A 12,328-nucleotide genomic window follows, 5' to 3' on the forward strand; every position below is an offset into this window, starting at 1 on the left:
AAGCATACACATGGCACAGTCTTATTGGTGCTAAGGCTCCCTAACCTTTTTATAAGAATACATCTATTTCATATGTGGTAAAGTATCGCTATGTCTAGACTCTCTAGACATCTAGAGAGACTGAACAAGTGACCACTGAAAAGGAGAATGTGGATGGTAGGTTTTGCTCCACATGCACTGGATCTCTGATTGTGCTTATCAACCACCACCTGCTTTGAGAAGATCACGGTATAACCCAGGCTGCACAGCGTGACGCTGATCTCACAGTCCTGGTTTCAAATGAAGTTCCAGCTGCTCTCTTGTATTTGCTAGTTTTGACCCCAGACCTGCCTTTTGATGATTTCTGAAGCATTCAGACTGTCATCTAATCAAATGCAAGAACAATCTAAGTAACAATTTTTCTGATCTCCTAGGTACTTCCTCATCTGTTCTAAAGCTGTCCAATCTGGAAAAAAAAATAAATAAATTGGAAGAGGCTGATGAGCTGCAGCTTCTTGCAAAGTTGACCACCTGGTGGTTTACCAGAATTCAATCCCCCACCAGCAGTGTGTGAGTATGGCCCATTTATGGTTAGAAGTGAAAGTATAACACACTAGTCTCATTTACCTCCAACATACTGGTGAACACAATTTTAATGTTAGTAGGAAAAAGCAGATAAAATGTAATTAATATCATGCCATATTACTTTAACGTTTATATGCAGATTGTGCCCTGAAGAGGGGATGAGCCAAATGCTGCAGATGTGGAGGATGAGCAGGAGTTATGAGTCTGCAGCCACAGCAGCAGCATGCAGTGCTTCTCTCCATGACACATTGTTTTCTGATCCCCCCCGTCTCTGGTCCCAGTGAATCAGAGCCACTGCCTGATAGCAGGTTTCCTTATGGTGGTGTGGTGTTTGGCCTCCTTCTTTGTTTTGATTGCAGGCTATTCTAAAAGAGCCTCACCAGGAACAAATCCTACACCTTTACTGGCCCCTGCCCAAAGCTGTGGGTCCTCCTTAGTGCCAGATGTGCTATTTTCTGCTGCTTGCTTATCTGTGTTTTTTTCCTTAATCTAAAGAACATGCCAACATACTGTTTGGGAGCAGCGTGTCAGTCTGAGGAAATGATTCCAGGGGCTATGAACACCCCCTGCAAAGTCCTCTTCTGGGATCAAGCCAGTGCTTAACTCACTGCCCTCATTCATCTGTCTTACTTAAAAAGCTGTACTTCTTACATCTACTGTAAAAGCCTCCATCTCTTTTCAGCGATGTGGCCAAATCTTTGGGAAAGGATGGGCAGAGGCACTGCAAGCTGTTGGTAGTCCTTTGCTTCTTCATGCCTCCAAAAAAGAGCTCAGGAGATGTTAAAACTTCATAAATCTAGAGGAGAAAAGGACTGGGAGGTGAGTCAACAGCATGATTTAGTCCCACTCTAGAAGATGGGTTGCTAACACAGATAGGACCTGTCTGTGGGCTGCCAGCAGGACTTATGTTACCACAAGCCATTTTTTTACTTAGCTTGCATGGAAGAGCCAAATCCAGAGAAGTGCCAAACACCTGAAAATTTGATGTTGCAGGAAGCTGGAAAAGCTCTGAAGCTCCCACAATTTGGCCCCCAAAACATCTGCACTTCAGAAACTGAGGATTTACTCTAAACACATATTTTCAGAAGAATCAAAAATAATGATTTCCTCTTCACCCTCCCCTGAGCTTTTTTGTTGTATTTTATTTTTAGGTAGATGTAAACCTTGGCTCTTCCCCTGTTTTGCGAGCATGGATATCTCACATGACCACCGACTCTTTCTTCAAATTTCTCCATTTTGCATATATTCTGCAAAGTCAGACTGTTTCTGCTTTGAATACCCCAAGGCACCCTGTATTATCCAAAGTACCTCACAGGTGAAAATGTTTAGGTTATTAATGTCTACCCACTGAAAAAAGGAGAATTTTTCTTTCAAGGTTAAGGCAGAATCCTACCCTTGTCTGAAATCTGAAGACTTTACAAAATAGGAAAATGCCATAGAAAATAGAGTGGACAGCCTCCCAGCCCTCCTGTAGCCAGTGCTAGAAGTCCCAGACATGTGGCTAGGATCACTTTAAGGTGATTTCCATCCCCAGCCGCCTGCTGTCCCTATGCTAGAGAAAACACCAGTTGATCAGAGACCTACAGGACAAGGCTCACCTTGCCTTATTTACCCCCTTGAAAGCTCAGCACATAGTTTAAACTAATTAATCAAAGGCTCCTGTGAAGAAAAGGATGAGGCTAGTGATGCACATCTCTCTCTATCAGTGGACCCAACACAAGTGTCTTAGGGAAGCTACCTGTCAGGAAATGGCTGAATTTATGTGAGATTAATCCTACCTTAAGATATTTTCTCACAGAGACTCAATGCACGTTGATTTTTTCTACTTAAATTCACCAGAGCAAATTAAGATTGTAATCCTAGACTAAGCTCAAGAAAATGAATTCTTGTGCCCACAAAACCCCATCTGGCTCCCATGGGGTTCTGGATTGGTTTCTGAAGGATTTTGCCATATTGGCCTCTTGTCCTTGTCTTAAGACTTTTCCATAGACAGATCTTCTTTCTTTCTTTATAAGCTTCCTGGCTTTCTTGTCATATCCTTGATGCCATCCCCTCGACACTGGCTTAGCATAGTGTTGGGTTTAGTATTATTACTATAAAAGGGAACAGTATAAAAAAATGTATCTGTCATTCACCAGAGTAAGTACAGCTGAAATTTGCTGGACGGAGCTGGATTTTTTCCCTTTTTTGCAAAGCAATATTTTCATTTAAAAAGTGATAGAGCTCAGCTAATTCCAGCAATAAAATGGTTGCAGTTGAATGCCATGGTAGCTCTTGAAAAAAGAAAATCTCTTTCTGAGTTCACTGCAAAAGATTAACAGACTGTCAAGTTTAAAAACTTATTGGCTCTGCTTGACACTTACTAAGCACAGTATAGACTGTTTTATCCATTTGTACTCCCTCACTTGTCTCCTTCATATGTCTTATATAATAATTTCCAAAGTCAGAAGCAAAAATAAAATAAAACAAAAAGACATCAGCTAAGATAAAATGGCACAAGATTAAAAATTCTTAGCAGCCATAGAACCTGGCGAGAAACAACAAAGAGGTTTAAAAATGATCATATTTTATAGCATTAGAATGCCACACATTAAATATAGATTTTGCTGCTGATTATATTGTTACACATTCCATTGTTCCCATGCCATTGGCCTTCAGGACTTTATTACTTATGCAATTCCAAGATCTGACACAGCTAGAGTGAAATGCATCTGATCTCAGTGAATGGCATCAGATGAAAAAGTGGATTTTAGGAGGAAAAAATATAATTTTAATTTTACTGCAAGTCCTTTGATTGGTGACAGATGTTACCATTCCCATTTAATTATTCTTGATTCATATTACAAAGAAAAATATAGATAGATGTCGAAGTATTCGAAGTCATCCAGATAAAGAGTTCATTTTAAAAATTTGTCTTTTTTCTTTTTCAGCTTTTCCATATCAAGGGAAACCTTACTCAGAGTGGTACATGCAGTCTTCCAATATGTTAAAGATCTCAAGTGATACAGCATATGAAAGTTGCATTACTTGAGGCTGTGAATTCAATTATTAATCAAGGGCTAGGGAAAAGGAGAGGTCATTCAGGAGGAAGTGCTTTTTAGTGAGCACTGGCACAAAACTCCAACATGGCACTGTGTCAACAGAAGCACCTCAAACTGAAGTTTCATGACCACAGTGTATTCAGAGCTACAGATATTAATGTAGTTAATAGGCATTATTTAAATCAAAAGCATATCTAAATCCCAAGAAACTGGCAATTTAAACTAAATATGTAAAACTTGCCTGATCTTTTTCCTCATACTGGAATACGAGCAGACACCTTTCAGCCTTATGTCTCAGTGGACACAGGGCTGATACAGAGCAAGAATTTGTCTCTTACTTTCTCAGCCCACCTGTTCCGCCAGAGAGAAACCTCTCTTCTGCAGGTGGCCAGATAATAAACTGTAATAATTCTAAGAATGAAACATAAAGACTGCTTATTATTATATTTATCCTTTTTGCTTTAAAGAATTAGTATTAGTTTTATTCAAAAAATCTAGTACTTCGATTTCTGGCTTTTCTTATACATTATTTTTAAAAGAAATGCATGTTACCATGATCTTCTTCATGAAGCAGTGCAACTGTGATCAAAAAGCAAGGTTTCTTTTGTTTAATCTTTGAAAGCATAGTGACATAAGTACCTGAATAGAAGGCATTCATTTTCTTCGAAGAATGGAATGTAGATAAGAAAAATCTCATTGAGATGAGACTATGTGTAGATGATTTTGTGCTATGATTCATGAAGTATTTAATTAATTCAAATGAATAAAATGCTTTAAAGAGGCAAATTGAACTAATTCCTCCTGATCTGTAGACACCTATCAATGCTTTGAAGTGTTCCACAGGCAGACGTCTGGTGTGTCTCAGGCATTTGAGGTGCTATAATAGAGATGAGGTGCTCCCAGTCCGGAGGAAGATAACCGAAGATAGGCATTCAACATAGGTGCAGTCGGCCTGAAATGGTCCTCACCATTAACTTTGCTGACAACTCTATATGGCCCATGGTATATCAGATTTCCAGTCTACTCTCCCTGCTATTCATGCTTGCCATTGAAGTGAAACTTCCGCAGATGTGCGGAGTCTGGATGTAAGAATAAAACAGTTCACATGGCAGAGCCCAGCCTCAGAGTGCCACTGGCTGCAGCAGCACCCTTACAGCCCTCTATCTACATGGGGTTTCTCCATGGGGCAGGGAGACCCTGGATGACCACCGTGCTCCCAGGCTGCTGTTCTGGAGATTGACCCTTGGGTCAAATTGCTACTCTGCTTTCAGACACCCCGATGACCTTTTTTGTTAGTGAGCCCTGTTAGCACTGAGATCACCATCTCTCATTGGAACTACTTGTGCCTGCCAGTGCTTCAAGGGACGTCAGAGTTGGACCCACAGAAACTGCAGCAAAACTGTACAACTCCATGACTGGTGCTTATCAAGTGTAATATTTTACTCTGCATAGTCCTGCTGTCCAGCTGAAAAACATCTAGAGGGATATACTGAGATTTCTCAAAATGCGGCTTCAGACCACGGTTATGCTCCTATTCTAAGTAACTTGTTCAAGCTGCCCCATGGACTTTGTATTCCTGGGTTTCCTTTGATGTGGTACACAGTAATTTGTACTACACTCCCTGCCTTTTTTAAATAAAATGTTTAATCTTGTTTCATTCTTGGAGCCTTGACTTAGTTATGGAACAAAAAATTGGGTGCAGGTTTTATTTTTCTGGATTTGCTTTTAAAGATGTCTCGATATAATGCAGCAGGTGAACTTTGTGTTGTTACAAAAAAAATACTACTATGTACAAATACAACTCTGTATTTGGAAAAGACATTTCTCTTTGGAACAATCTCCATAGAAATGTATTTTGCTGTTCTGCTAAAACGTCATCAGCTGAGAAGCATGACGGATCGCTTGGCATTCTTAGAGTTGACTTTGCCTTGCATAACATATTTCTGTCACTAAAAGAAAGATACAGTGTTACAGCTTCAAAACCTCTATTATCGTAATTAAGAAAGTCATCCTTCTCAATGTATCCCCATGCTGTTGTGCTGACAGGAATGCAAATAAATGAACCATTCCAGACTTCAGTCTTAACGCAAGCAAAATGTGCAAAAAAAAAAATAAAAATGAGAGGAAAAATAACTCCACATCTCTGGACTCCTGGGAAAGCTGAGTTGAAATCCATAGCACGAAAAAAATGTGTCTGTGCTATTTAACTACAGCTCACATCAACTGGCGTCCAGAACTGCTATAGGAAGGTACCCCTTGGGAACAGCTAAGCATATTCCTGAGCTCTCCTTGGGGAATTCCTCCTACAGGTCTTCAGGGAAAAGTGCCTTTGTCACCCATGACAGGCACAGTATATCTCCTGTGTGGAGGTTTGGTGCCAAAGGAGAGGCAGTCCTGGTTCTGCCTCTGGCCACCCACTCCAGGACCCTGCACTCCAGAAGGGAACAAAGTGACAGAAATGCCCCTGGAAAACAACCCAGTCCCTCAGCTCTTGTTGTATTTTTCCTGGTGCTCCTATTACACACACTGCATGCTCCTGTGCTGTCTTGCAAGGTGAACAGTTTCCTTCCAAAGCAAAAGGGTGTGCTCAGTTCTGGGGACAGTCTAGTCCAGTAGCTGCTGCCAGCTTCAGCTCTCTGTCCTTCACAGTTCCTTCAGAACTATCCCAGCAGGCTTTCCATCTTCAGACACCTTCTCGCACCGTTATGTCACGTCCCAGAACATGAAGCACTTGCCTTCAGATTTCTGATGTAAAAGCACCACCTTGCAGGGCTGCAACACAATCTTCATATTACTGCAGACACTTTGAACCTAATAATTATGTTTCAGGACCATTGAGACAGCATTCTGGCCACAAAAGAGACCTAAAGCAATGGCCTGTGTCATAGGGATGTAGCCTGAAAAGAGTTTTCATGAAAAAATTTCCATGCTTGTGGCTACTGAGCTGAACCTCTAAATACCTGTCTCCATCTCCTTGGGGTCACCTGGAATGTACGACCTGTCTCAACTATATAGTTCCTCTAAGAAGACTTGCTTATCCAACAGGCTTACTCAAAGCATGCCTACCATCACCTCAAAGCGATGAGTTTGGTGCAAGTCATGGCAGCCACACCCAGATGTTCATAGCATTGCTGTGGTCTTTGTGTCATGGTTAATGATTAACGCAATCATCCTGGATGAGGGAGACCGAGATCAAAATCCCTCCTGGGCCTGAGGGTTCAAACCCAGTCTTCCAAAAAGAGTACCATAACCTACAGAATAGGATACCTTCCACCTCCACCTCCCCTTATAAAGTGGTAATTGGATGGAAAAAAAGAAAAAAAAAATCCTGAAAGCAGATGTTAGCTTTGCCTGTCCACCTGAATATGTTATACTACAAAACTGTGCTTCCTCATATTTGGTCTTCCTCTAACTTCATGGTTATTGTGGCATCAAATCCTAGGCAGAGGACTTATTGCCTGGCAAATTAGCAGAGGTGTAAGCAAGCAATAAACACCCGGGCACTTGGATGATCCACCTGAATAAACCCCCCAGAACGTCCAGGGGATGAGTGGGATTGAGGTCTGGGCTGATGGTTCAAACTCAGGTACCTGACCACCTGTAGTTTTGGGTTTCTTGCAAGAAATGATAGCAGTAATGAGATTCAGACTATTAAAAGCTTTTAAAACTCTCACTCTATGCAGCCTTAGGAAAGTAAGGAGGGCACAATCCATATATTTCCTTCACCGAATGTAAAGATTGCACTTATGCATGGTTCTTGTAAGAAATATAACATGCAGGAGGAAGAAGAAGAGAGCATCTGCTATTTCAGTATAACCTGTAGCCAAAGCACAGCTTGGCCCCAAATTAATACATGGGTTCCTTTTTTTTTTAATCCATGGTTTCCTTTTTTTTTTTTTTTTTTTTAACTAAAATAATAATTGGGTTCAAGCATGGTTTTTCCTGCAGATGTAGAAGACTGAATTCACTTGGTTTGTTTGGTTGCACATTTTTCATAATGGTGTCATTCTAAGAAAAGCAAGGATAGTCTGTGAGATGGATAGAGATTCAGCTAATAAAGACGTGCATGATTTGCTCACTAATGGATATAACACTGAATTCACAGGCATCCTCAGTCGCTAATGGAACCTGAAAGTTGTCAGGAAGACGTTGCCGTTCCATTTGGCGTGACGCACACCCTCCTCGTGCTGACAGCTCTGCAAAGTTACATTTCTGAAAACATATTTTCTTAATGCATTTTTTGGCTAACCCAGTTGTCCCCATTACCTCTGAAATGCTTTAGTCTAATTCACATTAACCAGCTTACTGAGATACCAACAACATTCTTTTTATCCAGGATCAATTGACCAGACTTACAGGATTGCTGGTATTTAGAGAAAGTTCAAGCCCTTTCCTGACTGCTGTAGGGCTCTGAATTTCTCATTTCTGTGGCTCATTAAGAATATTCTGTCATCTATGCACATAGTAGACAAATAGCTTTAATATTTCCCAAGATGACTTCCTTTTTTTCTTCTGTTAATGTTGCTGTTACTGATAGAGAACAAAGAGCAATGGATCCTAAGCTGGAAACCTAGGGCACAGAGGCAGTTCTCAGCCCTTCTCAAAAAACTTTCTCACAGCGTGAACCTTTCAAATGAATAGACCATGAAAATTTAACTTGAATATACTTTAAGTTTAAGGGTTGACTGCCTCATTGCAGTTCACCCCATTTTAGCAGTCGTTACTATAGAATCAACCAAAATAGGGCTTCTGGGGTCTCAAGTACTTTGTGGCATATCTGGGGAGAGGATTTCCAAGCAGGGACATCTACAATTGTACAGATTAATGTACAGTTACAAGGATATCAAAGAAGATACATAAATGTTGTATGAGGATTGAGACCTGAAATGGGAGCTCTGAGAGATGTACTGCGTTTACAGACATTTTACAGTGTGGAAAAGTTTTCTATTAAAGTTTTCCAGAGAAATTTTGATAGAACTATCAAAATGTTCCATCCCAATATGCAGCAGTGCCAGAATCAAATAATTTTGTGATTGGGTTTCCTGGAATTTAGTTTAAGAATTTCAGTTTCTTTAAGAATTTTTGATAAATAGTTCTAGTGATGTTGAAACTGCTTTTCAATTTTAGAAAATGTTTGGTTTCATTGTTTTTAGTTGCTTTATGTCAGAATCAAAACATTTTATTAAAAAAAAAAATACAAAAGAAAAAAAGACCATTAATTATGTGGAGATTTTTATTTTTATTTTTTCCCACTAAATCAGAATGAGATACTTCAAATACCCTGAAGGTATTTAACAGATGCACGGATGTATCCATGTATACAGCTTAGGGACATGGTTTAGCTGTGCTCTTGTAGTGTTAGGTGGATGGTTGGACTTAATGATCTTAAAGGTCTTTTCTAACTGAAGTGATTCTAGGATGATAGAACTCTATGAAATAGAACTTGGAAATTTCAAAATCCTTTTTTTAAAGAGGATCTCTGGCCTCTGCAGATCCCTCATTTCTATGTGGGTTCTATTTATTCCATCATGCAAGGTAGCAAGTTAAATGATCTACCATTGGAAAGACACTACAGAAGTAATTTATCTGCCATTACTTTCAACCAGAATCTCCAAGATAACATGGCATTCTTACGTTGTGATAACCTAGCCACCACAGAATTGATTTAAGTCACACATGTGGTGTAGTGGGTTTTGCCATTGAAGTAGCTGGATTGATTGGGCTGACTTTATTTATTTATTATTTATTTATTTTTCTCTCAGGGAACAATTACCGTGCCTCTCTGAAAGACCCTAGCAAAAGATTCTCTAACTGTACCTTTTTCTGTCCTCATACATAATATTTAAGTGCGAAAGTATATCTGTAGACTGCAGTGGAGATATCCCTCATGTACATAATCTTGAGATCAAAGCAAATCCCACTTCTTATTTACAGTGGTCTAAAATACATCTATAATCCACTTAGACTCCTATGGACTTGATCCTTATCCTTTGTTAGTTATACCTATGTTGTTTCAGATCTGCTAAATTCTCTCAGACATGCCAAATTCCACCAAAGTAGAAGTTTAAAAGATGTGGAAAAGCTAGGGCCATTTTTAAGAGAAATCACTTACATGCCTCTTAATTGAACTCTCTAGTTTCAGCTAGTCACAGCCATATGTTTACTGCATCATGCTAGTGTACAAAAATTTATTTTATCTGGGAATTTGAGTTTCGATCTATGACATTAAAATTAAAACATTAAGATATGTACTGCCTTCCTACCTATAAATGAATCCAGGAAACTTTAAGAAATTAAAATATAGAGAATTCATATCTCCAGCCATTTCGGAGAGTAATTTGCAGAAAAGCCCAAGCAATGACTGTTCTGCATTACCCAGCTCTGCTTTAAATGGGCATTTCTGCCCCCTGACTGATTATATCAAAGTCGCCAACATGTGTTTGTGTGTTTCCCATCCAAATCCCTCATAGGTACAGGGAAGTCAGGACAACTATCAAATACCAGTAAGATTGTAGCCACTAATTTGCCTCCACAAACCCAAACACTTTCAATATTTATTGTATTTCCAAGTCTCCCAGCTCCCAGGAAGAAAACAACAAAAACAACAACAACAACAAAAAACCTACCCTATGGGACAGAAAGATTTTGCTAGATTTTTATGCTTTGGCAGCAGCTGGCACAAACTACTAAATATTAGCTTTATTCTGGAAAATTGAGCTTAGCTATTGTAGGCTATCCCACAATCACTTGTCTTCTGCCAAAATTTTTATTCTCATTTACTGGATCCCACATTTTCTTCCAGCACTGGACATGAATTTAGTAATAATTGTGTGCACCAAGCAGACAGACTTGGAAAATGATGGCTTTTCTTTGCTAACAAAACAGGAGCTATACCCAAGAGGTCATTTATAACCTTTATAACCAGTCTTTTGCTCTCAAGGGGTTTTGAGGTTTGGATTTCTTTTCCAGGGGTAGTGGGCTTTGGGGATTTTTCCTTCTTGTTTAAAACCATATGAAGCTTTGAGCCACTAGACAGACAGCCAAGGGACTCCTCCACAGGACTGTGTGATTGTGTGTGTGTTTGTGATGGTGGAGGTCAATGGAGACCTCTTCAGGAGAGAAGCGAGACTTTCAGATGTAATCCCTCAATAGGCGGATCATTAGGGCGGACCCCTGACATTTTCAGTCCTGCACAATCCACTGCCTTCAATGGGAGCATTGCCCAAACGTCTCACGTGACCTTAATATTATATGGTATGGTAGGACGTGGTAACAGCAGTCCTTCCACACTTCTTGGTTCAGTTCCTGTCTTCCTTGTCCATCTTTCTTCTCCTTTGGATAAGCTGTATTTTTTTCCCTCACCTATTCCTTTCCCCAGTTTTACTTTTTCCCAGTCACATCACATCCTTTTTTTTTTTTTTTCCTTTTTTTTTTTCCTGGTATATCTGATGGTGTTAGGAATTTGTTATTCTTAAATTTGACTCTCTAACTACTAGAATTCTGAGATAGATCGATCGATAGATCTAGAAATAGATACTGCTTTTTTATGTTACTCTTTGCAAAAATAGCCCTAACATGGGATGTGCTTATCTCCTTAAAGAGCTCTTCCCAAACAGCAGCTTGATGTCCTGGTACATTTTTCTTTATCCTCTTTATCTCCATATCTGTAGACTTTCTATTGTTTTTTAATATGGTGCATGCCACATTGAACTTGCTTGTGTCTGGACTGGTTTTCATTACTACAAACATCACTGATCAAAATGTGTTTTTAAATTGCAGGCACAAGGACTGCAGAGCAGAAACCACTTCATCTCAACAGCCTTGTGCCATTATGGAGGGAGGGAAAGCTGTTCTGTTCAGAGTTTTCATATGTGCATTTTTCCAATGCAAAGTATAGTTCACTTTATGAAGCTAAATATTCAAAATAATTTTTGCATTTCCATTATGATTCTTGAGGATCATGGCCATGTGACTATTCAATACCTAAATAAATAAATAAATAAAGATTGTCCTTTGTTGAAAAGTTATACAGTGTCATGAAGATCTTAATAACTGTGCAAATCCTTCATTCCTCATCACACCAGCTCAGCTCCTGTAAAGGAGCAGGAGCCCCTCTCCACAGCTGGCTTCATCGTTTGGCTCTATGCTGACAGTTTTGACTGGCATTGCTGCTAATGTGGACACAAACCAAGGAACAGTCTCCTCCACCTCTCCTCAATTTGGAAAGTCTGGGTTTTGCTCTAGTGTTCACGCAAAGACATTTGTTTTCCATGGAATTTCAACTGTTGTTGCCAACCTCTAAATTAGTTCTTGTTCATACCAGGAAAGAGCAATTTGACCCGATGGTGGCACCAATGCAAGACCCAGTGCAACAATGCTTGTCCTCTGAGGAATTTGTCCTGGTGGGAATGCTAACATAGCACTTTTTTTCTGCCAGTAGTACAGCCCATGCTCTAATAGTAGCTGAGGTCCCAAGCAAGCCTGCTCTTTCTCCCCTTGGTTCAGCAGCACCCACTGATCCATACAGAACACAAATGGGGCAGGAGGAAGCTTAGTACGTGGCCCACAGTGCTGTGTCCTGCAGTAAAGGGTGGTGACCATGAAAGTTTCTTAAAAAAAAAAAAAATCAAACATAGAAAACATCTGTGCCTCTCTTCTGTCCAGGTTTATTTTTCCAATACTTCACATACCACAAATACTTCAGTGTGACTGCTCCATCAGAA

The 12,328-nt window shown here is 39.8% G+C and overlaps 1 long non-coding RNA gene across 1 annotated transcript; it reads left to right on the forward strand.

Annotated features, from left to right (window-relative positions):
- The first annotated feature begins 445 nt into the window (after window positions 1-445).
- On the forward strand, window positions 446-3,846 carry LOC310892495. The gene is made up of 3 exons (XR_014578182.1): window positions 446-549; window positions 1,247-1,383; window positions 3,495-3,846. It is a non-coding gene; the product is annotated as an uncharacterized lncRNA (long non-coding RNA).
- The last annotated feature ends 8,482 nt before the right edge of the window (window positions 3,847-12,328 follow it).

This window comes from Anser anser (genome assembly GCF_964211835.1).
Source record: "Anser anser genome assembly, chromosome: 1".
NCBI classification, from domain to species: domain Eukaryota; kingdom Metazoa; phylum Chordata; class Aves; order Anseriformes; family Anatidae; genus Anser; species Anser anser.